The sequence below is a fragment of the Staurois parvus genome, unplaced genomic scaffold, assembly GCF_062004578.1.
Source record: "Staurois parvus isolate SC_StPar_1 unplaced genomic scaffold, SC_StPar_1.0 ptg000264l, whole genome shotgun sequence".
In the NCBI taxonomy this organism is placed as follows: Eukaryota; Metazoa; Chordata; class Amphibia; order Anura; family Ranidae; genus Staurois; species Staurois parvus.
The window spans coordinates 6,624,451-6,647,532 of NW_028318060.1; the positions used below are offsets into that span (position 1 = coordinate 6,624,451).

Consider the following 23,082-nt stretch of genomic DNA (forward strand, 5'->3'; position numbering starts at 1 on the left):
GACATCCATGCTGATATGTCGCTCAGTAGATTTGTGATACGTGAGGAGATTGAGGGGGTGAGCTGGGGAGTGGAGAGATAGATCTGGGTGTCATCAGCATAGAGGTGGTATTGGAAGCCATGAGAGGTTATCAGTTGGCCCAGGGAGGAGGTATAGAGAGAGAAAAAGAGGGGCCCAAGAACACAACCTTGGGGTACCCTAACAGAAAGAGGAAGCGGAGGAGGAGGAGTTGTATGTTACACTGAAAGTGCGCTGAGAAAGGTAAGAGGAGAGCCAGGAGAGAGCAGAGTCACGGAGGCCGATGGAGTGGAGTTTATTGAGGAGGAGCGGTCCAAGAAATGACAAATCATATATCCACACTTTCCTAGTGAATTTGTATTTTGGCAATGTTGTACATCCTTTAAGCTGGTGATATACTTAAAGTGTTACTAGACCCAGGACCCTGCATTCACTCTATCTGGTCACCCACAATACACAGAACATGGAAATGCAATTATTTTAGTAAATATAAACTGCTAAATACCTTTTCTCATCAGCAATTAGAGCATTCTTGTGACTTATATCAGTGTCCAGCTGAGCACTAAAGTTAAAGCTTGTAGGAGGAGTTTTCATTCTCCTCTCACTGCCCTATGAGATTGCATACCCCTGACCCTCTGTCTGGACAGTGCTGACTGGCCCTGTGCTGATCACATGCACCCACCCAGAAAAAGAAAAAAACTATCTAGTAGTACACACCAAAATGAGCATGTGCAGAGTGTCCCCGAGGCTGTGTTCTATCAGGAGATGAAATGGGCAATGTGGAAGAAGGGGAGAATCACAGAAGACAGAATCAAACATTCTTTATGCACAATGCAGAGGATTAACCCCTTAGGTCCCACAGTGAGTATAACAAGCATGCTTTACTGTATATACAGACTGATTTTACTGTTGTGGGTTTAGTAACACTTTAAGAAGGCTTACACCACAGGGGCATATAGCAGCCTGTTGTTTCAGAACATTGAGGCATTTGATTTTGCTAACCATGGAAAGAAAAATTCAAGTCTTATTGGCATAAACCTACCGTTGACTCTCAATTACTGTTATATTGAATTTGTAGAATTGGGCTGATTAAAGTGCTAAGTCAAAGAACAATATTTCCGAAAGATATTATCAAAGCTGGATTTTTTGCCAGGACATTTAGACTTTTGGGAAATCTAGTGATACACAGCTGATGTATAAAGGGACACAGGTTAACTCTGCAATAAGAACTAAACTAAAGCAAGCTATACATTTGAAATCTTAGAGATATTTAATCCAGTTAAATGTATAAAGAAAAAGTAACTTGAAGTATATGATTTCCTCCTCCATAGTGACCAGTATGGTGATGCTGTGAAGAGCACTAATGCCTTGCAGCATGGAGAACTTGGTTTTAAATTACATTTTGTCCATATGTTTATGACATTTTCTCATTTCAATATTTGTGTGCTCTGGATTTCCAATTTCCTTGTTGGTGAACTGACTTCTGAATAAAGTGCATGTATGGTTTGTGACTATGCTAAGGATCATAAGCTCTTATTGTATATTTTGGCTGAGTCAAGTGCTGGTGTGGGAGGGAAGAGAGTACATTCACAGGTATTAACAGAGGGAGAGCACTCATCCCTATGATGCTGGGGGTGTGACCAACATATGGTGTGTTGCAGATTCTAGGCAGGACAGAACTTATCTCTTACAATGGGAATTTTTTGGCCAGGCTGTTGGGAAGCTGCTGTTGGCCTACAGGCATGGCACATAAACTAAGCACCAATTTTGAAAGCTGCACAGTGTTTTAAAATACTGGAACCCCTTCGCTGCTTAGTACATTTTATTAGAAAGGTGAACTAAAGCTGGTCATACATGGCTCAGTTTTTTTCATTCAGCCAAGGGGAATGCACGAAAAAAAAAAACTGAACCAATTTCCCCTTCCACACATTTGAGGTGGGTGCGGAAACCCTCCCTGCTGTGTCATTGTTTTCAGTCAGCTGAACTTCCCTGCTGTCAGAATACACTGATCAGTGCTGCAACCAATTGGCTGCAGAGCTGATCAAAGCAAAATTTTCCAACAAGCCCATTCATCATTAGATCAACTTCTTGTGAAAGGCTATAGATGGCTTGAACTTTGGCTGGTCCCTGCTCAAGTGGCCAAATTTCAAACCAACTTTGGCCAGCTTTAGCCTTTAAGCTATTTTTATAGCTCTAGGTTGTTTTCCAACACTTCCATTGTGACCTTTATCATTCCCTATGCTACATCTTAACATTCACTGTATGAAGACTTTGTTGATGCCAAGAAAGCATATTCTAAGGTCAGAGATTTTAAGCCCACGGTTTGTTGTGTGTAAATGTGAGCATAACTAAATGGTAATTAATAAAAGAAACTGAGAGGGTGTCACCCCACTGGTGGAGCACTTTGTTTAGATGAAGTTTTGTCATCAGCTAAGTATTTCTTCAAGAAAGCAGTGATTGGGAATTTTCTACAAGACACTTTTGGACTTTATAATGATTATTTTGCATTTATGTATTTATTTATTTTTTATATTTAATGGATGGTGGTTAGTTTTATTCCATTTTAAGACATTATATTACAAGTATTTTGGTCTAAAAGGTTAGCACCTGCCTTACATATATTTTTTCACATAACTCAAGGGTAACTGTTGTGCAATTTTAAATACAATAGATTATGAAAATAAGGAAGCTATTTTTATTGATCTGTACAAAAGACAATCATTTAAATGTTCAAGGTTGTTTAAAAATATTTCCTTTGTGACCTTCGCAATTCCTTATGCTATACCTTGACATTCACTGTATGAAGACTTTACTTAACTTGTCAAAAGACTCAGAAAGATGTCAGAGCTCACAGTCTGTGCTGTCCAGTTTTTGACAACTTAACTTCCCCTGGGGTTTAGGCTAATGGCCATAGTGAAAAAAATGTACCCATGCGGAAAGAGGGATATGTATATATATATATATATATGTATATATATATATAAATATATACTGTATCTTAGCAAAGAATATAAAACATAAGCTAAGATAGCATGCGTGATCTATTTGGAAGTGTGGGAGTCATGTCACAGACATACCTTAACATAATCTCTGAAATATGTAGTACCTCTGGTATATGATGCGCATGCATCAAAAGTGAATTAGAATATACTCTTCAAGCATCAGAATAAAATTTTTAGCTATATCTGATTTTTCTATATGTTTACGGAAAAATAAATAGCAAGTGACATAAACAGCTTGCTAAGGTTGTAGACATGACATGTCTCTCCACCAAGGTCAAATGAATACATATAAAGAGATTGACTGAACAGCTGAGAGAGCTAGACCCTTCCCTGTCCTGGATAACTAGGTTTTAACACCTAAATCCAATTTCTTATTTCTGTCTTTCTTCATCAGACCTGCTCCTAGGGTCTCTCTTCTATTAGGGATCAATTGAGTTGTGATAAGATAGCAAGCCAACAGAATCTAAAGCAGGATCCCGTCAAGTTTGTGTATAACACCGTCCAGAATCCTGTTTTTAATGGAAACATTCCCCATTTTTATCTGCTCCATTAACACAATTATGGCATTATAACATATTTTGATTTCCAATTTAAGCCTCTCAAAATCAATCAAACTGCACTTCATATGATTACCTCTGAGACTTGCTTTTTCCTGCCAGAGGGGACAATGTAAGTGTTCATATTTCTTGCCTTATCTGTCCTTCCTCAATTCCTCTGGAGAGAAAGGATTGTCTCTTAGAAAGAAAGGCTCACAACCACTATGCCTGCATAATGCAGAGAAATATCTATTATGCATATATTATATACTTGTTATTCCAGGACTGCGATCAATCACATATAGCTAAAGGCTTAGGGACAAAACTTTATATGTTATTTTTTTCCAGATTTTGTTATTTTGTTCAATTAAGCTTTCCATGTTCATAACTGCACCGTGTTGATTTAATAATAAGAACTATCAGTGCAGCAGTATTTGTATTTGGAGGTATATTAATATATTTAATCTGATTACAGGCTTAATATAATGTAGATTGTGTTTCACTTACATCTTAACACAATATATGACTTCATAAAAGCACGTAAATGAGAGTATTAAAACCAAAAACAAAAGCCGGACCAGTGGGTGTTGATGTCTGCAGACTAGGTAACTTAAGCTGACCATACACTGTAAGATTTCTCTCATTCAGCCCAAAAACCTATCTATGCCCTCATCCACATTAAAGAGCATGGATGGACAAATTTCTCCTGTCATCAAACAGTGCTTACATCTTATTGGATGAAGCTTAGAGCTTGAATTTCAGTGGGTTTACTAGGAACCAGACACAATTTTCTCCATGTATGACCACACTTTGTTCCATTGCTGTCAGGAGAATCTTTGCCTACAGATTCTGATGTAATAACATTTTTTAAAACATAGGTAAGGGTTTAAAAAAACAAACAAAACTGATCTATCCTGGGAGCAGGTTAATTACTGCTGTACTTGCAAGGTTGTTTCTCCTGTTACACACTATTATTTGTTATTCCTGGGATTTTTAGATGTGTAAGTGATGCGTGCAGTAATTTACAAAAGAAAAAAAAAAACACGGGGTTTATTTACTAAAGACGGAAAGTGCTAAATCAGGCTCAATTCTGCTTAGAAACCAACCATCTTCTAATCTCAGCTTGTTCAATTAAGCTTTGGCAATAAAACCTGGAAGCTGATTGGTTTCTGTGCAGAAGTCGGACTGATCTTGCACTCTCCAGCTTTAGTAAATAAACCCCTTATAGACCAGATATATATTTAAAGACAGAGTAGGGTACTTATAATAACATAATTTTAAAATACCCTTGCATACTGTTTGTTTGTGTAGGGCTATGTTCCCTAACAGCTTTGCTGTGTTTTTGTTTTGCTTTATAATTTTTCAGTTTTTCTTCTAATCTATATCAAATCACCTGCCAGTTACTCGATTGAGAAGGTTCTAGATTCCTATGTCAGGGTTGGGTACATAGATTTGTCTGTTCAGTCAGTTGGCCAACCCTCTGGTGAGCTTGTCAGCCATGAGTTGAAGGGTCCTTTTTCCTTACTCAATTAGGGGAAGAGAGGCATCCTTGCTGAAGGGTAGCTTTGCCTGTGAGAAGGCTGTGTGCCTGGAAAACAACAATTCAATGTATTGCAGCTTACCAGATCTCAAATGTTTTAGATTAATTCATTTTCCATTTTTTAGACTCTTTTTTTACCTTTATTTTAACCTGTGATCTGCCAAGGAACACATGTCCTGTCTGGGAAGTCTGTATTTTGAATGAAGGAGCAAATGGAGACACCAGATTGTAAATCTAGGGAGAGGGTAGTGTTAGATGCTCTAGCAGATTTAAATGGACTTGACTAACAAATTAAAGCTGACTTCCAGCTAACAAATTTTAAGCAGTTACTTCTGCTGGACAACTTGGTCTGTTAAAGTAACTTGAAAAATATCAGACCTACTGGCTGGATAAACAGTTGAACATTTCAGGGAAAGAAGTCAAAAAAAGAAAACGAATGTGGTCACCTCATCTTAGAATTGGTAATCTGCAATATAATAATTTTTTGTCGTTGGGCTTAATACTGCTTTATGCTCCAGGACTGGAGCCCAACCCTAGAGGCTGTTGCCCCTCTGTGAGAGACAGCTGTGTGCTTGGAGGCCATGGGGATCCAAAAGATCTTGATAGAGTAATAACCATAATGGAGTTAAGTTGTCCATAGATGGTTCGAATCTCGGCTGGCTTAGCAGGGCCCAGCCAAGATTGGAACCATGTATGGGCATGCTGAATGTACCCAAGTTGATTATTCGATCAACTTGGATACAGCCAGCCTGTCAGATTTTACATGCGATTATTGCTAGCCGCTATTATACCCACTAGTAGTAATCACTGTGTGCTCTCCCCACCCTCCCGCTGGTAGAACAAAATGGCAGGAGTGGGCAGGATTCCCCCATCAACACTGACTGTGTTGATGGGGGAATAGAGCGATTTTCTTTCCTGCAAACCTTGGTTAGATGGCTTAACAGAAAAACATCTAGCTTTGTAGCTGCTACTCTACAGGGGAATCTGTCTGATGCTTCTGGAAGGTGAAAACCACCCAGTGACTACTAGCTAAATATGGAGATGTAGGAGCTCCTCTGATGTTTCGGGTATTCCAACTTCTTTGTCCTACTTTCCTGTATGAGGCATTTGTAGTATTCTGGGGACTATGTGTGTGCCAACTTATGGCATCAATTCAGCCAAAGGATCAGGAAGATACACATGCAAATGTTAATCTTGCAGGCTAAATTTTAAAGCCTAGCCCCTCCCAGATTAGGATGAGTTGGGGTAACAATGGCAGCACTGAAAGTATGACCATCTTTTAGTTTGAGATCTTGTCGGATTGTTCACGGTCAAATATTGTACAGACTTTTAGTATACTTGAAAAAAATGACCCTTTAAACAGTTAATACAAGGCTGCTATTTACTTACAGTTAATGTATAGCCAGAACTTTTCTTTTTGGTTTTAAATAGCATAAGGAAAGATGAAAATTCCTGCTAGTTTATTTTTTTTTTTTTGCCTGTGCCCAATGGGGGGATTTTCATTTACTTCTTGTCCTGGAGACACAAAAGAAAGTCAGAGAAAATTTCTTTATTGGACAGTATAGTAATGTGTGGATTATCTTTCTAAATTTAAGGTATTTATTGTTGGCAAAATGGGTCTCTTGCAATATCATGATATCTGCTCTTAACCTTTCATAATGGGAATTACATATTTTTTAAAGTGGATTATATTTGTGACCATTGAAGAGAATAAATGTAATGATCTTGGGGGGTCCAAATAACAAATGTACTAAAGATTTGTCAAGTACTAAGGATAACAGAGAAAAGGGGTTTAAAAAGCTCATGCATTAAATCATATTATTAAGTCATTCCAGCCATAAGCTATTGAGCTTAAACCAAGATGGAATGACCAGAGACATAAATAAGCTCAACGTAAGGATACAGTGATGGTATAGATAAAAATGTATCATGTTCCAAAACAGGTATAACTTATTAAACAAAAACAAGATATTATTGAATGTAAAAATAATTGCATAATTAACGCCACTGCCTACGGGATGTTGAATTAGGATTTTGTATCACTCAGCAAAAGCTTGGTTTCTCATAAATTAAAGCATAAACTGAACATTATTCTCTCCAAACCAATTTAAAATGGTCTATTTATGTTTTTTGTTCCTTTCCAGCTCTCATAAACACATTAACTATTGTCCTCTTTGCATTTAGGTTGTCTTTTATTTGTAGTTAGGGTAAACCATACTGCCAATATATGAGAACAAAGGAAGTCTAATCGGCTGCATTCCAAACAATCCACTTCACTTTTATCTGTTCTGGTGAATTTGGGGATTTGGAATGTTTTTTGTCACATCTCAATGACAATGAACTTAACCTCGGCTTCACTGGACAGATGAGTGATCATAGTATTAATTTCTTGGATGTCCCACTGAGTGGTAGTGAGGGTGTAGTTGTCACCAGTTTGTATAGGAAACCCTTATCAGCAATAGCATTTTAAGAGCTGAATCAGTACATCCCAAACACAGTTAGAGGCATTCCCATGGGACAGTTCCTACGATTGTGTAGGATTTGTAATAACAATGAAGATTTCAATAAAGAGGTGACACACATGAGGATTCACTTTTTACAAAGAGGTTATCCAGTGCCCATGATAGATTGTGCTGTGGGTGTAGCTAACAATACTGACAGGAACAACTTATTAATAACAAAGGAGAGGTGTAGTTCCAGGCAGGGGCCACTGGTTTTCTCCACTGCTTTCAGCCTAGAGTTTGGGAGGATAAAAAGGATCATTGAGCACTATCTTCCCATACTTCTGAGTGATGACATATTTGCACAAATATGGTCCCATGGTTCTAAAATTGTTTCCCGACGTGCGCCAACTTTGGGCAATACTCTGTCCTCTAGCTATTTCTCGTCTAGAAAAACTCAGAGAACATGGCTGAGTTTTAAGGGTAACTATAGGTGTGGTATAGACAGCTGTCCCTATTGCTCTTGTAATAAGAAAGGGAGGAATTTAGATCCATGGTTAATGACAAGGTTTACAGGATCAAGAACTGTATCAACTGTACTACTAAGCATCTAATATATTTGATCACCTGTAGAAGTTGTCAAGTACAATAGGTTGGTAGGACGACTAGGAGGCAACAAGATCGCCTCCATGATCATGTTTATGACATACAAAAGAATCATTCTACCAATGTCGCTAATCATTTTGACAGTGCTCATGGAGGTGACATTAGTACTTTGAGCATACCGGGCACTGAGAGGGTGGACAGGTGGAGATGGTTTTAGATTGCTGTGCAAACGTAACGTCTTTAGGATTTTTTATTTGTGTACATGTATTCCTAATTGTTTGAATTCTGAATGGGATCTTACCCATTTTCATAAGTGACTTCCTTGCCCAGCCATGGCCTCACCCCCCCCCCCCGATGTGATTATGTTTTACCAGCTTTTTGAATACATGTATTTATTTAACTACATGCTTTTATTTGGTGCTGATCTTTTTTAATTATTTCCTTTTTGGTCTTTATTATATCTGGGATGGTGAGGATAGGACAGAGACTTGTTATTGATCTGAGGCATATCTATTTTTATCATTTGTATATCTTCTTATTTGGGACAGATCCAATATACATACATGTATACATGATGTGGTGTTTTCTTCATGGTATGTTGTTTTTTGTTTCTTCTTCCCATACATTCTTTACAGCTTTATTTTATTTTAACTTTTTTCATCTTGATTGTGCAATGCGGGAATACTTCCACATATCCTTTAGGTTGGTGTGTTGGATTTTGAGCTTTGCACTTTGGGATGTTAAAATTGTTGTTAGTTGCAGAACTGCATTTACCTTTAGATAGGTTTGGTATAGCAGGAGGTGGAACCAATGTTGATTAGGAGGAACAGCTGTTGCTGGTGCTTAAAACCAACACTTTGTACATGGGTCCACTGGGAAATGAATAAGCGATGTCTTTAGCGTGCAACGTGTTTACCTGCCAGTCTCCCACTGTATTTCCACTGTTTGTATTGGATTTATCTTGGTACAATAAAGTGCATTGTTTGGAGTGCAGCCGATTGGGCTTCCTTTGTTCTCATCTATGCAGCACACTAGCTGGGGTAGCACCTACAGAAGGAGTTGTGCTTGGAGAATAGGAGTCTCTCTACCTTGAGCAGTGGTAAACAGTCTGCCAATATAAATTCGAGCAATTCTCCGAATTTTGGGCATCATTAGCAATCATTGGGCCTTTTCAGAACTCCAATCAGAGGAAAAGATGTTCAGACCCATATCCCTACTCCACTACACAGAAACAGAGGAGGAAGGATCAAAGCAAATGCATATAAACTGCTATCACCATTGAAGATAATGGCGATTCGCAGTGTGACAGTGCAGTCAGTTTAAAGATGGGCACATATCTTCCCACCCATCATTCTCAGAGATACATTGCTAACTATGGCCATCCTAATTGTCTTAAGCAAGCTTTATCAAAAATGTCAATCCTCACCCAAGGTGTTAGAACAGAGTAAAAATGTGCCATTATATCATACTAATAATTTGAAAGGAAATCCCTAGAGGACCCTAATTGGTGCAGTCATCAGGACTGCTGGTATATCTTTCACTTGCTGTAGTCTGGCAAGTGTTGCAGACAAAATATCAGAGTTGAAAGATGATGCCCTTTAAACATCAACATATTTATGTTTCTAGCATCCTGTAAAATATGTTTCCTTGCCTTGGAACGCATAAAAAAATGCAAAAAAACAAAATTCCTGGGTTGTGATTAAGGTGGAGTTTTGTCTTGAAGATCCTAAGGCCCGTACACACGATAAGAAAATTGTACAAAAATTTTCATACGTGGACAGATCATCTGATAATCTGATTGTTAGTACACAGCTTCTGAGAGCCGATCATGACAATTCATGTGACAATATCCGAAGGGACAAGCACAAAAATGTTTTTTGTATGATACCAGATTGTATGATTTTTGTTTAACCTCCCTAGCAGTCTGATTATCTCAGTATTTCTGTGCTCAAAGCGGTACATTATTTTCAATGGAAGTTTTTTTATTTTTTTTATTTTAGCCCTGTAATTCTTAGGAATAACTCACTGAAATCTGTCCGAACAAGAGTCTAGTAAACATCCTGGGTATGATAAAATTTGAAACACGAAATTATAAATTATAATATAATAACTAATCATAAAAAATAATAATATAATAATAATAAATTTAATTCAATAATGTAATCAAACCAAAAACACTGAAATTTGAAATAGAGCGCCAAGTTCGCACATCGCTGAGTTCAGTGGCAAAATTGTTTTCAGTGTCTGATGACGAAATTTCCCCACGAATCCTTATCACTCAATTCTGCAAGTGGTTCTGATTTACTATCGCTGTTCCCTAGCTGGTCTAAAACCGCTTTTGACCTAAAGGTACGCTTTTTGAACGCCATGGACATTTCTCAGTTTCCAGGCAGAAAGAACTGTAAAAATGCAGGCAGGGGACAAAGCACTTGGGACAAAATGTATGTGAAATGGTTTCATACAGTAATGTTAAACTATCAAATTTTAGTGTATTGAGTGAATGTCACATTTTGACATTTTTGAATTTCCAGCCGGTTCCTTCCCCTGTGCGTCTCGTACTTCCTGACGCTCTCAGGGAACGGAACCCAGAAGACGGATGCCGGCATCGGCAGGAGGACATGGCCGGGGACGCTGCAGGGGGGACATCGCGGGAGCGCAAGGACAAGGTAAGTTAAACAGGGATTGCTGGAGAAGCGCTGCAGTGTATTCCCGAGTGTAGCTCGGGGTTACCACTTCTAGTACTAAAAGTTAACCCCAAGCTATACTCAGGAATACCACCAGGGAGGTTAATCAGTAAAGTAGTTGGCCGAAAACACATTACAAATACAATAAAATACATTACATCACTTTCTAAATTCTTTTCTTTCGTACGAGAATTTTTCGTAAGTTTAATACCCTCTTCATTTTCAATATGGAGACTAGCATGCGAAAAAAAAATGGATGATCATTTGTCTGACATTCTTATCGTGTGTATGGGGCATTAGATAATCCAATTGTTTAGGAATGTAGCCTCATCTGTATTTGGTAAAATGCTTTAAACATTTAATAACAAAATTAGGTATCTTTATGATTTCCTCTAGTAATACTTATAAAATGAAGATTATTTCTTCTGTTTTAGTTATTATGTCATGTGACATTCATCCAGATTTGTAAATAAAAATATGAAATACAATTACTAAGTACCATGTTTAATTTCCAAATCATTAGGCTAAGAAATAAGAGCCATCAGTTTTTCGAAGAGCACCTCCCTCTGTTTTCTAATTTCTGGAATTATTCAAGCCATGATCTATGTTGTAGAACAGTTGGTGGGAATTAGAGCTGAAAACTCTAGCCTATGTACATTAGATCCTTTACTTCCATTAAAGTACAACATGATTGTAGGGTTAGTTGCTCAGATCCCCCAGGGTAAGATCCATAAAGGAGAGAGTCTTGTTCACCATTCTGATATATGATTTAACTTCAATTATACAGAAAGAAATGTGATTTTTGGTAAGAATTTTATTTTTGGTCTCAGCATACACCACTGAGCTGTCTACAAAGACAGACATGACAAAATCAAATGCAGTAGCTAGCAGCAAAAAGAAATACTCAATATAACAGCAGAATGTATACCTCAAATGTGTATACATATATTTTCAGACGCTGCTGCAATAAAATCTGCAAAGCAGAGTAACCATTAGCAATCAGATTTAGCTTTGCTTGGAGTAGTCAGAACAAATTAACGTGATTGTTATTAGGTCAAAGTGCTTTTCATGATGGTTTTGCTTTATTGTACATATTGTATTGTAACTCACATAGTTTTTAATCATTTATCATAATGCTCTCTAAAAAGATAACAAAGCACTAAAACAAAAAAAAAAAAAAAAAAGATTTCTAATTATCACTCTTGCTGGAAGGGCTCACAAGTATTGCATCATCGGAAACAAAACAAGGAACTGTCAATAGCTAGAATAATCTGGTAACAGCAAATATTTGCTTCCTTAAACCCTGTAGTGTTCAAACAGTCACAAATATATAATCCGATTAGCTCAGATGCTGATTTGCTAGAACAGATTTTAAACATTTCTATTTGTATGTTTAGAGGCTCCCACTGAATATTAAAAAAGACATGTAATCCCTAAATAAAACCACACAGGTGTTTCTAAAAGAACTTGTCCTCCTGGCTGTGATTATTTTAATAAAGGCTTTTCTTTGCATATTTAACATTTTGTTCTATTGGAATTATGGAGTCAGGTATGGTTTAGATTATATTATGATCATATTATTATTATTATTTGTAAAATGAATTAATGCATTCAGTTGGATTTTCTATTTATGCCAATAAATATTATAATTCAGGGTCAAATTGCACATGAAAAGCAATTAAAAAATAAAATCACATATTTATTGAACATAAACACAGCCTTATAGACTCAGAGCTTGTTCAGTCACTGGAGAAAGAGAAAATGCCCAAGAGGTAATGTAAAGGTGAATGTGAGTACACTCAATATCTCTTGAACAGTGCAATAAGTGTTTTTTGCAGTCAAAGTGAATGCTTCATTTAGCACTTATGTTTATTAGGAACATTCAACCTATTACTATTCTACAGCCCACTGAGCTAATGAGTGTTTAAGGAAATGAATTGAAGCATACTGGACATTTGACTTGGAAGTGTAAACTGTAAAGGCTATCTCCAAGGTACATTATTAAAACAGTATTGGTAGGAATGGAGGGAGCACATATTAATGTGCCAAAACAATCTGATCTTCTGCATGAAAATTCCAGTTTGAGTAACAGCCAGGACCTGGGGTCTGGGCCTCAATCTCCATGACTGTAGACAGCATTTCCCCATGGACATATATGGATCAACACCTAGTGGAGATTAAATTGAGGCATGGTTTACAGCTCCCAGAGGGTACTTGATCATGGACATTTAAATGTTGGATCTAAAAAGCAAAGACATGGAGGTCAGTGTACATTTGCACACTATACTCATCAATCCCCACCTCAACAGTCACTATTTATTATTCTGATCTGGAATTACTTGTTTAGAGTGTAACATTTATTTACTGCAATCACCAGCCCCTGTTTCAAAAGTCATATTTTAGTAGACAGATGTGACCCTGTAGAATTTTCTTTTCACTGCGCTTGTTAAAATATTTCTTTTGAAAATGAAAAAGGCATTTCACTAACACATTCCAACAAAACCTATTCTAAAGTCATACAAACCATTAAAAAGGCTTAATAAAATTAGGTAATGTACATTTTAACCTAACAAGTACTCATTCACATCACTTATCAGTCTGTAACAGATAGCAATGTGCTTAAAGTGGTAGTATACCACGACCTTCTCTTTTTTTTTTAAACCTGCAAGACAATGGCTTAATTTTCTTGTATGCATAGCATACTAGCATAGCATACTAGCACATTATGAAGTACTTACCTTAGAACCAAGCCCTCCAGCAGTGCACTCTGTGGTGTATTTATTCCTTGAGCTGCCCTAGGTAACACTAAAATCAGGAGCCCCCCACCCCCACCAGCAACCCCCACCTCCCCACAGCCACTACCAGCTTCCGCCACCACTAACACCTCTGTACCTGTAGGTACAATTTAAAAAAATACTTTACTTCCACTTTAAGCCATTATACATTATACAACTTTCTTATTTAATTTCCTTTAGATTTACCTTCAACTATGTAGTGCAAGTGCCTGCCTAACTGCACACAAAATTGAAAGTGTTTAAGTTTGACCTCATATTATATGGTTTTGTTAAATCTAAAGGAAGATGAACAAGCGACAACTTCCTTGTGTAAATGTGGGGAACAGATAGTATAATCTGATGAATAAAGTGGCCCTTTCTATTCAAACTTCTTCAAGTTATTTACAACTCAGATAATTTTCCTATAATGTAACACTGTAGTGTTTAACAGTCCAAAAAAAACTTCAGTTCTTCATGTGCCCCAGATTCTCAATAAAGCAAATTTATTAGAGAAGCTTAGGAACAAAGGAATACACAGAAAATAAAACATTCATATACAACGCTTATGGATTATACATCAAAATCTTAGGCTAATACTTTAGAGCAGTCAGTAGAACTGCCATACAGTCATATGTGTCAAGATTTAAGTAGATGTATGGGGCTACCTGCTCAAATTTTAAATATTTAGGTATGTTGAATGCATCTCTTACTAGACAGTGATGATCCTGAATCATCATGCTAAAATGGCCTCTATGTTGAACTCCTTAAGTAGTACTGCAAGGCCAAATTATCTTTTTAGAAAGCGATTTGATGGTTTGTGTCGTCACATGGCTTCTCCCTGCTGTGGTCCATAAGTTCTATTCCTGCCTGTTTGAAATCTCACGTCCCCTCCTATAACAAGGGTGTTACCAGATGTTTTCACACCCATGTTCCCTGATGTAAAATAAATTAAAATTTACCCAAACTCAAAATCTCACCTCTAGTGTCTTGAAAAAAAAATAGCAAACCATTTCAGTTTATACATGGAGGCATATATTAAGGACATTTTACGTTTCCACAGAATAAGCAAGTGGTTCCGACCTTTTTCCAACTCACAAAGATAGTTTTGACATGTTTAAAAAAAACAACAATATTTAAAACATCATCAATGAAAACTAAAAAGAACCCTCCAAATGGTTTTGCACTTTTTGTGAAATCTATATAACATTTGGGTATATATACACAACAAACATGTGAATGAATATTAAATAGAAAAATAGATATATCTGTATGAATTCTATATCATAGTGTAATTGAATACATGCAAAGTCTCAATTACTATATCTTACTTAAAAGACAATATTAATACTAACATTTTTCAGGAATGGGGGTGGAGGCAAGACTCTGATAGCCTGCTGCACCAAATTTGATGAAGCATACCTTAGGAGCCTCCAGCTTTGGTACTAGCAATTGTGTGCATGGGTAGTATTACATACAACCAAGATGAAAACTATCAAAAAATTGTTACTGGATTCCACATTACCTTTGTTACCATGATATGTAAATGTATTTTTGACATACAGTATAAATTTGGAACTGGAATCCCTAACCATCCTGTAGTGTATACGTGTAAACTGGTGCTTACTGGCATCTATCACCCAAAGCAATTGGCTTCACTTACTATTCTATAATATTATTTTATTTTTCTACATTTTGAAAACATTGCAAGTGACTGAATAGAGCATAACACTATTTACCATTAGAATTTAGTAGACTGCAAACTTTATGGGCTTTGTGATATTGACAAGAAAGCAGCACACAAATAGAGGATGTGCCTTTTAATTCCTTATCAACACAATCTGTCAAGAACAATCGTTTTAAGAGCCACAGAGGGAGATCCATAGCTTTATTTATGGGTGCTATATTTCAGGTCCCTTTCACCAGAGCGGTAAGAGTTTCAAGAGAAAGATCAATCCTTTCCATTACAAGATATGTCAAGCAAGAAATGATCCATTTGAATTAGAAAGTTTGCTTTGTTTTGTGGGCTTTATAAGAGCGAATATTATAGACTGTAATAGAAGTAGTATTGTGATGTATGGAAAATGTGTGAACATTTTAATGGTCTATAATGTACCTGTGATGGGACTGAAAAAAATATGGTTTATAGTATGATTGTCTGGATAACTCTTACTGTAGTATAAAGAAACAGAGCAAGGTTATGTAACAAGTGAATAGCAAGATGAATGTATAGGTGTGTATAATAATATAGAAATATAAAGAGATATAAAAATGCTACAAAAATAATGCCTGAATGGGTGAAGCACATGTTTGCTTTAAGGGTAACTCCATTAAACCCAGCTAAGAGGATTGTAAACTAAATTGGATGTGCAAAGCCACTCATCCATATATCCCCATTTTAACAAACTACTGGTTTAAAGTAACACTCATAGTACTTTAACCTCCCTAGCGGTCTGATTATGTCCATATTTCTGTGCTCAAAGTAGTACTTTTTTTGCATGGAAATACGTATTTTTTTTATTGTAGGCCTGTAGCTTTTAGGAATAACTCACTGAAATCTGTCCGAACAAGAGTCTAGTAAACATCCCAGGTAGGATAAAACTTGAAACACGAAATCATAAATTATAATTTAATAAATAATCATAAAAAATAATAATATAATAATAATATAATCAAACCAAAAACACTGAAATTTTAAATATAGCGGCAAGTTCGCACATCACTGAGCAAAGTGGCAAATTCTGCAAGTGGTTCTGATTTACTATCGCTGTTCTCTAGCTGGTCTAAAACCGCTTTTGAAAAAGGACGCTCTTTGGACGCCATGGACGTTTCTCAGTTTCCAGGCAGAAAGAACAGTAAAAATGCAGGCAGGGCACAGGACAAAGCACTCAGGACAAAATGTATGTGAAATGGTTTGATACAGTAATGTTTTACTATGTTATTTTAGTGATTTTAGTGAATGTCACTTTTTGTCATTTTCAAATTTCTGCCGTTTCGTCCCTGTACATCCCAACGCTCGCAGTGGACAGAACCCAGATGACAGATGCATCCGCCGGATTACATTGCCGGGGACAATGCAGGAGGGACATCGCGGGAGCGCAGGACAAGGTAAGTGACCGAGGGATCCCGGAGCAGCACCGCATGGTAAGCCCGAGTGTAGCTCAGGGTTACCGCTTGTGGTACTGAAACTTTACTCCGAGCTACACTCGGGAATACCGCCAGGGAGGCTACGGCACCAATATTGCGTAGCACCTTTGGCTTGCTCTGTAGGTGGGACCAATAGAAATGTATAGACAATTACCCTAGATATGCTTGGGATATAATAGTGGCAAATTAGCATACAAAAGGCATGGAGGTATGGATTATTAACACAAGGCCCTCTCTTTTTTTTCCAGCCTAATGTATTATTTGTATTGGAGTTCCATGTTATGAAGTAGTATATCAGTTCTATTTTGTGAAATAGTTACAAGGAATTTCTTAAAATGAATGCAAATCTAATAGTTGGATAACCCACTTAAAACAATGCCCTCCCAGTGTTGCTGGTAGGTCAATGGTTGTTGAGCAGTGAGACAGCATTGTTGTAGTGTTGTAGTGGCTAATCTTTTCTGCTTCCAGGAGCTAATCTACAAATCTCTTTATTTAACACAATAACATAAGTATATAAAAATGTGAAATTCATAGCAAAAATAAACCTTAAATTCATAACTTAAAACACGCACTCACTGAAAACACTGTATATTTTCTTACTAAGTTTAGCTCTCAACTGCACAGGGAAATTCAGGTACCTCTTTCCCACCAACCAAAAAAACCCAGTGATGTTAACAGTGTAAATATATGGCTGTGTCAATGGCAGCTATCTGATATCAGCTTAAGATGCTTCTGAGATCAGATTTATTTCACACTAGTGTGAGTGGAAACTGCTGCAGGACCCACATTTCTTTCCGCAGCTGCAATCCCCCACACAGAAAACACAGAACCCTCGGATGGGTGCCATCAAACTTAATGGCACACTGCTGGCATTGGAAATCACACCAACACTGGGAACTGCATTGTAGTGAGGTTCCCAGTGAGGGCTGCAATTTCTGGAAAGGCGCAGGGACCTTTTCCCTGCGGTTTGTGTGGCACGGCAGCCCATGCAAATGAATGGGCTGCCATGCCATGGCCCATTAAACAGCACTAGTGTGAACCAAAGGTAACCTGTATTTTACCTGTTTCAAGTGGCTTTTGAGTTTCTGTATTCTTTAATGGGAATGTATAGAACATAGAGATTTAGATTTTTATCAATGCTAAGTTGGTGATACACATATAGATTTTTTTTTCATTCAGTCTGCAGGATGAATCAAAAAAAATCTAATAAATTTTTCCATCCATGGTACACAGTAAAGATTGATGAATCTCCCTCTTAGGCTTTTGTATTTTGACAGCCAGCCCTGCCAGCTGCCAAAATACTAAAACCATGCCTGTATCTGATTGAATGCAGGTACTGTTGGGACAACAATTTTTCACGTGGCTCCTTTGATTTTTCAATCAAGGGATGTCAGGTGGGAGGACAACCTACTGAGCAAATTTTGGCTGGTGCATCAGGAACCCTCCAAAATCTGCTTTATATATTTCCAGCCTAAATAGCTAACCAAGAGTCAGGTTTCTTCTAACCTTTAAGTTAGACATGTGCACACTGGAAATTTTCATTTTTGCTTTGTTTCTGATGTATTAGTTAGGTAGACATTTTGCTTATGTGTTTTCATTATGTTTATTATGTTTTTGGGATTAATTTTGCGTATTCGTTATACCGGGTGGGTTTGAACAGATTCAATAAGTCTTTATTCTTTTTTGGATGGATCCGAATTCATTGTGAATAATAGCTGAACCTAATCGTCTCGTATGGATTTTGGGGGTACCCCATGCCATTTTAAAAAAAAAAATTGCCATGGGGTTCCCCTCAAGATCCATACCAGACCCAAAGTGCTGATGGGGCGTGGGAACCTCCACATTTTCTTTTTTTAACCGTTACTTGTTTTGTTTACATCCTGCTGACAGCAGGTGAGGCATGGTGGTTAACCACTTCAGTACTGGGCACTTTCACCCCCTTTCTGCCCAGGCCAATTTTCAGCTTTCAGCGCTGTCACACTTTGAATGACAATTGTACGCTCATGTAACACTGTATCCAATCTAAATTTTTTTCCTTTTTTTTTTTTTAGACAGAGCTTTCTTTCGGTGTTATTTAATTACCACTTTTTAATTTTTGCTAAACAAGCGAAAACTGCACTGTAGCCATCTTTTGACTCGAGCACGGTCGGCATGAGGTTAAGGATGCAGTGGCTGCCTGCTCCTTAACAACAACCATTAGTCACAATTAATTTGAATCTTAAACAAATTTGAGAATGTGACGGCATCAGAATGAAGCAAATAAACAAATGCATTATTGCTTTTCATTGTAACTTTTTTTCGCATTTGTTGTCATTTGTTTCTATGTCCATTTGGAAATTCAGATACATCCAAATCTCCGGAAGTTAAATTTTAGTCCAAAAAATGAATCATAGCGAAACAATGCTTATGGCACAGTAGTTCAAGCATATTGTTTAGGTAAAGGACTATGGCATATGTGTGCTGTATATAAAGTGAGCTCTCCCACTTCATGTGAATTCCTTCAATTGTATGATTCAAGGGTATCCAAACTTTTAAAGCAAAGGGCCAGTATACGGTCCTTCAGACTTTAGGAGAGCCGGATTAGGGCCAGTAAGGATAGAAAATGTCACAATCACATCCCCCGGACGAAGCCACGTGACCCTGTGGCGCAACGCGTTGGGGAGGGGCACTGACGTCACCAAGCACCCGATTCCTCGGAACGGCGAGTACAGGCAGTGTGTGTCTGCACATCATTCAGGCTGGACACATTTTGTTTAAAAAAGCGCTGAATGACTTTAAATCTTGTGAGTGCAACATTGGCACAAATAAATATTTATCCATATATCAAAGATAAGGCACTATCCCTCTTTCTTCTCTCCCCGGTATATACCTGAAGCAATAGGGAAAGAACATATAGAGCCCATTGAAGGGAGGATCCATATCCTGGATTCACTCATAACAGCATTACCAGGAGTAAGGAGGTGAACTATCCAGTCTGCTTTCTACAAAGGAACATACCAGAGTAAACCCACATTTTTTGGTTTAATATTCCTTTAGCACAAACTATGTAGATTGTATGAGCAGCCGTTTACAGTATATTGAGCAAACCGCAAGTATGATGGGATTCACATCTGATTGAACTCACTTATGAATTGGATATGTATATGCATAATTTTCAATCACTACTTTGATACTAATGTTGGTTTATATTGATTGATTTAAAATTTTCTGTGAGAATTTTTGTCACTACTAAGCAATCTAATGAATTGCTATAAGCAGTTCATCATGCACATTTTGTATATATAGACACATATTTACTTAAAGGGTGCGGCACCATTGTTACAATTTATTTAGAAAATGTCCTGTTCCCGGCATCAGTGAGAATAAACATGGCCTCAGGGTTGATGGCCAGTAGGAGGAGTAGTGCCCCATCATTGGTATTAGTGGGAAAATTAGTACACCATCATTGGTTTCAATGGAAGAAGTGCTGCTCCATTGTTGGTCTCATTGGGAGGAATAATACCCCAAGGCCCAGATAAAGGGTAGCAAAGGGCCATATCCAGCCCTTGGGCCACAGTTATGAGACCCCTGGTGTGATTTAATGCTGCACATAAACAGTTAAAACATAACAATACAACATGGAACGAATATGGAGTGGCCAGCCCGGTATTCCCTCTGTCGCCGCTGCCATGTTATAACTCCGGGCCAGCCGCTCGGCTCTTCTGTGGCAGGGCCCAAAGCAGCTGCCCCTTAAAGCAGAGTTCCAGCTGAAAAAAAAAAAAGTCAGCAGCTACAAAAACTGTAGCTGCTGACTTTTAAAATACAGCCACTTACCTGTAACTCGGTCCAATGGTGTCTCATAGAGATGGAATAAATAAGGAGACACATTTAAAGTGCATTTGTTAGTTATGTCACAAACCATATTTAGCTGCTGTATATCACTTAAACATGTTAATTGCAGATAACAGATATCCTCTTTTTAGTAAACTATTACTATTTTTTAGTAAATAATTCTGTTAAAGTTGGAAAGCCAGTTGCAACAGTCACCTTTCTGAGTCTTTAAAAGCTGAGAATGGCTGCTATTACAGTCAGGTGGCAGTTTTCTAACTTTGACAGAACCATAGGTTTACTTTAATAATAGGCTTCCTCAAAAAAGAAGGTATTTGACACCTGCAATCTCTCCTTGTAGGTGCCTATTGTGAGGCTAGTAAGGTTTGTGGAAAAAATAACAGCTTTCCTGTTGTCACACTTGTAATGCTCTTCCTTCCTATCTCTGTCCTCTGGTGATTCTATTGGCTTCATCACTATGCTTGAGGTACCACTCACCCTGCATTTTTTTAATAATAGAGAGTACAACAGGAGATGTTGGAACATGGAAAGAAAGATGGTCAGGAACATACAAAAATTCCCCCCCCAAGACCCTCCCTCCTCATTGGCTCCTGCTACTGTCAATCCCAGCCAGTGAACCAATGAGGATAGAGCAAGGGGGGGGGGTGCAAACCGAATCTGTGTGTGAATGGACAAGCAGAGCAGTGGCTCAAGAGCAAGCCTGATTGGGAGCCCCCATAGCAAGCTGGTTGCTCTGGGGGAACTTGGCAGGAGGAAGGGGCCAGGAGTGCCAGTGGGGGGCCCAAGAAGAGGAGGATTGGGGCTGCTCTGTTCAAGACCACTGCTCAGAGCACTTAAGTGACATGTTTGGAATTTTTTTTAATTTTTTTTTTCATTTCCTTTTATATCACTTAAATGTTTATTTAAGTGCTAACATCTTAAGTATAAATGCTATTTTATTAATTAATAAAGAGCTTCCCATATTTTAGTTAGTCATTTGTGTTTCCTTAATGTCAGCTCTTTATCTTGAATTTTTATTGTACTTAAAGCTTCCAATTTTCTTGGTTCATAGAGAACATCAAATCAGGATGCTACCCATCTGCATCTGTTATCATAGAAAGCCCATAGTCCAAGTCCATAGATTGAAATTCAAATACCTGTTATTTTATGCCACCTGCAGTGAGGACAGTTTCCATTAGCAGTACACAAGACATACTTTAATAGGAACCTATTAACAAAATCTGTGACTAGGCTATTGTATAAACAGTGTGGCTTTAGTCTCCTCCCACCAATGTGGCGCATATATGCAGCCTATCGGCCCGTGGGCTTCAACGCAGAGAGGCCGCATGTATGCATCTCAAAATAAACAACTTTCTGTACTGACAGCATGCTCCCTGAGCACCAGACACCAGCGAGGACTGCAAAGCTCCTGAAGCATACTAGCTATCAGCCAATCACAGCAGTCACTTGACCCAAATGCCCGCCTTGCCTTCCGGCTTTTAAAAGCTCTTAAAGGGTCAGGAGGTGGCAGCGGTGGGAAGGGGTTAAGGGATTCCTTAAGTATCATTACATTTAAAATGTGTAATCCAGTTTTGGGTAGATGTTGGAGAATTAAACCACTGAACATCCCTCAGGTACTCTAGTGGTGGGAACAGTGCTAATGAGTTCTCTACATGTCATAACCATTAATAGCGGGTACCACTCCCCATGTTTGATTTGTTATTTATTTTATATTAATAGAGAATGCAAAAGGATGAGCTGAAAGCCACAAAATACTACTTTTATATAGCCTGACCCTTTTTGAGAGAATTGGGTCCATGTCACAATCTAGAAACACTAGGTTTTCTTAAAATCAACCTGTAAGCTCCATCCCTTTTTGACTTGCCTATTGGTAGCTTCATATGTGTTCTAGAGCCCCCTAGGTGCTTCTAAACATGGACACTATGTTGGGGAAATCTTGACTCCCTGATTAAAGTCTTTGCTTAAAACTGACCCATCCTACACCTTTGTTTTTACTTACTAATATGATGGGCCAACTTACTGAGCAGTAATGAGATGCAGGAGGCATTGGGACATAGCACCGATTTCATTAAGGTAATATAGAAAAGAACCTTGACATAGGGGCTCCTGAGCAGCTCTATAACAAATCTGAAGCTACCATAGGCTCCTTTGATTAGACCGGTATTTTTGGACACTGTTGGTGATGAAAGTTTTTCTTTTATATGGCAGTGTAATATACAACAATTGTTTGAAAAATATAATAATCCACAGGATCTTAGAATTGAAAAAATCTAATCAGAAATTTGATCTGATTAGATAATTGAAAGAGGCATGACTGGAGTGTGCTACTGCATTTTGCACATAGTACTCTCTCCCTCAACACACTCAGTTAACATTGGAGGATACTGTACATTAGGATAAGACCTGCAATAATATAATAATAATTATATATATTTGTATTATGTAACTTTTCACTTTGGAATTGTAGTTCATTTGCTAGTGACCATATAAACAGAAAATTGACAATGTT

At 37.8% G+C, this 23,082-nt stretch overlaps 1 protein-coding gene across 1 annotated transcript in view; it reads right to left on the minus strand.

The window, feature by feature from the left end:
• Window positions 1–23,082, minus strand: part of B3GAT2 (beta-1,3-glucuronyltransferase 2) — a 203,236-nt gene that overhangs the window by 177,682 nt on the left and 2,472 nt on the right. The gene's annotated exons all lie outside the window — the stretch shown is intronic.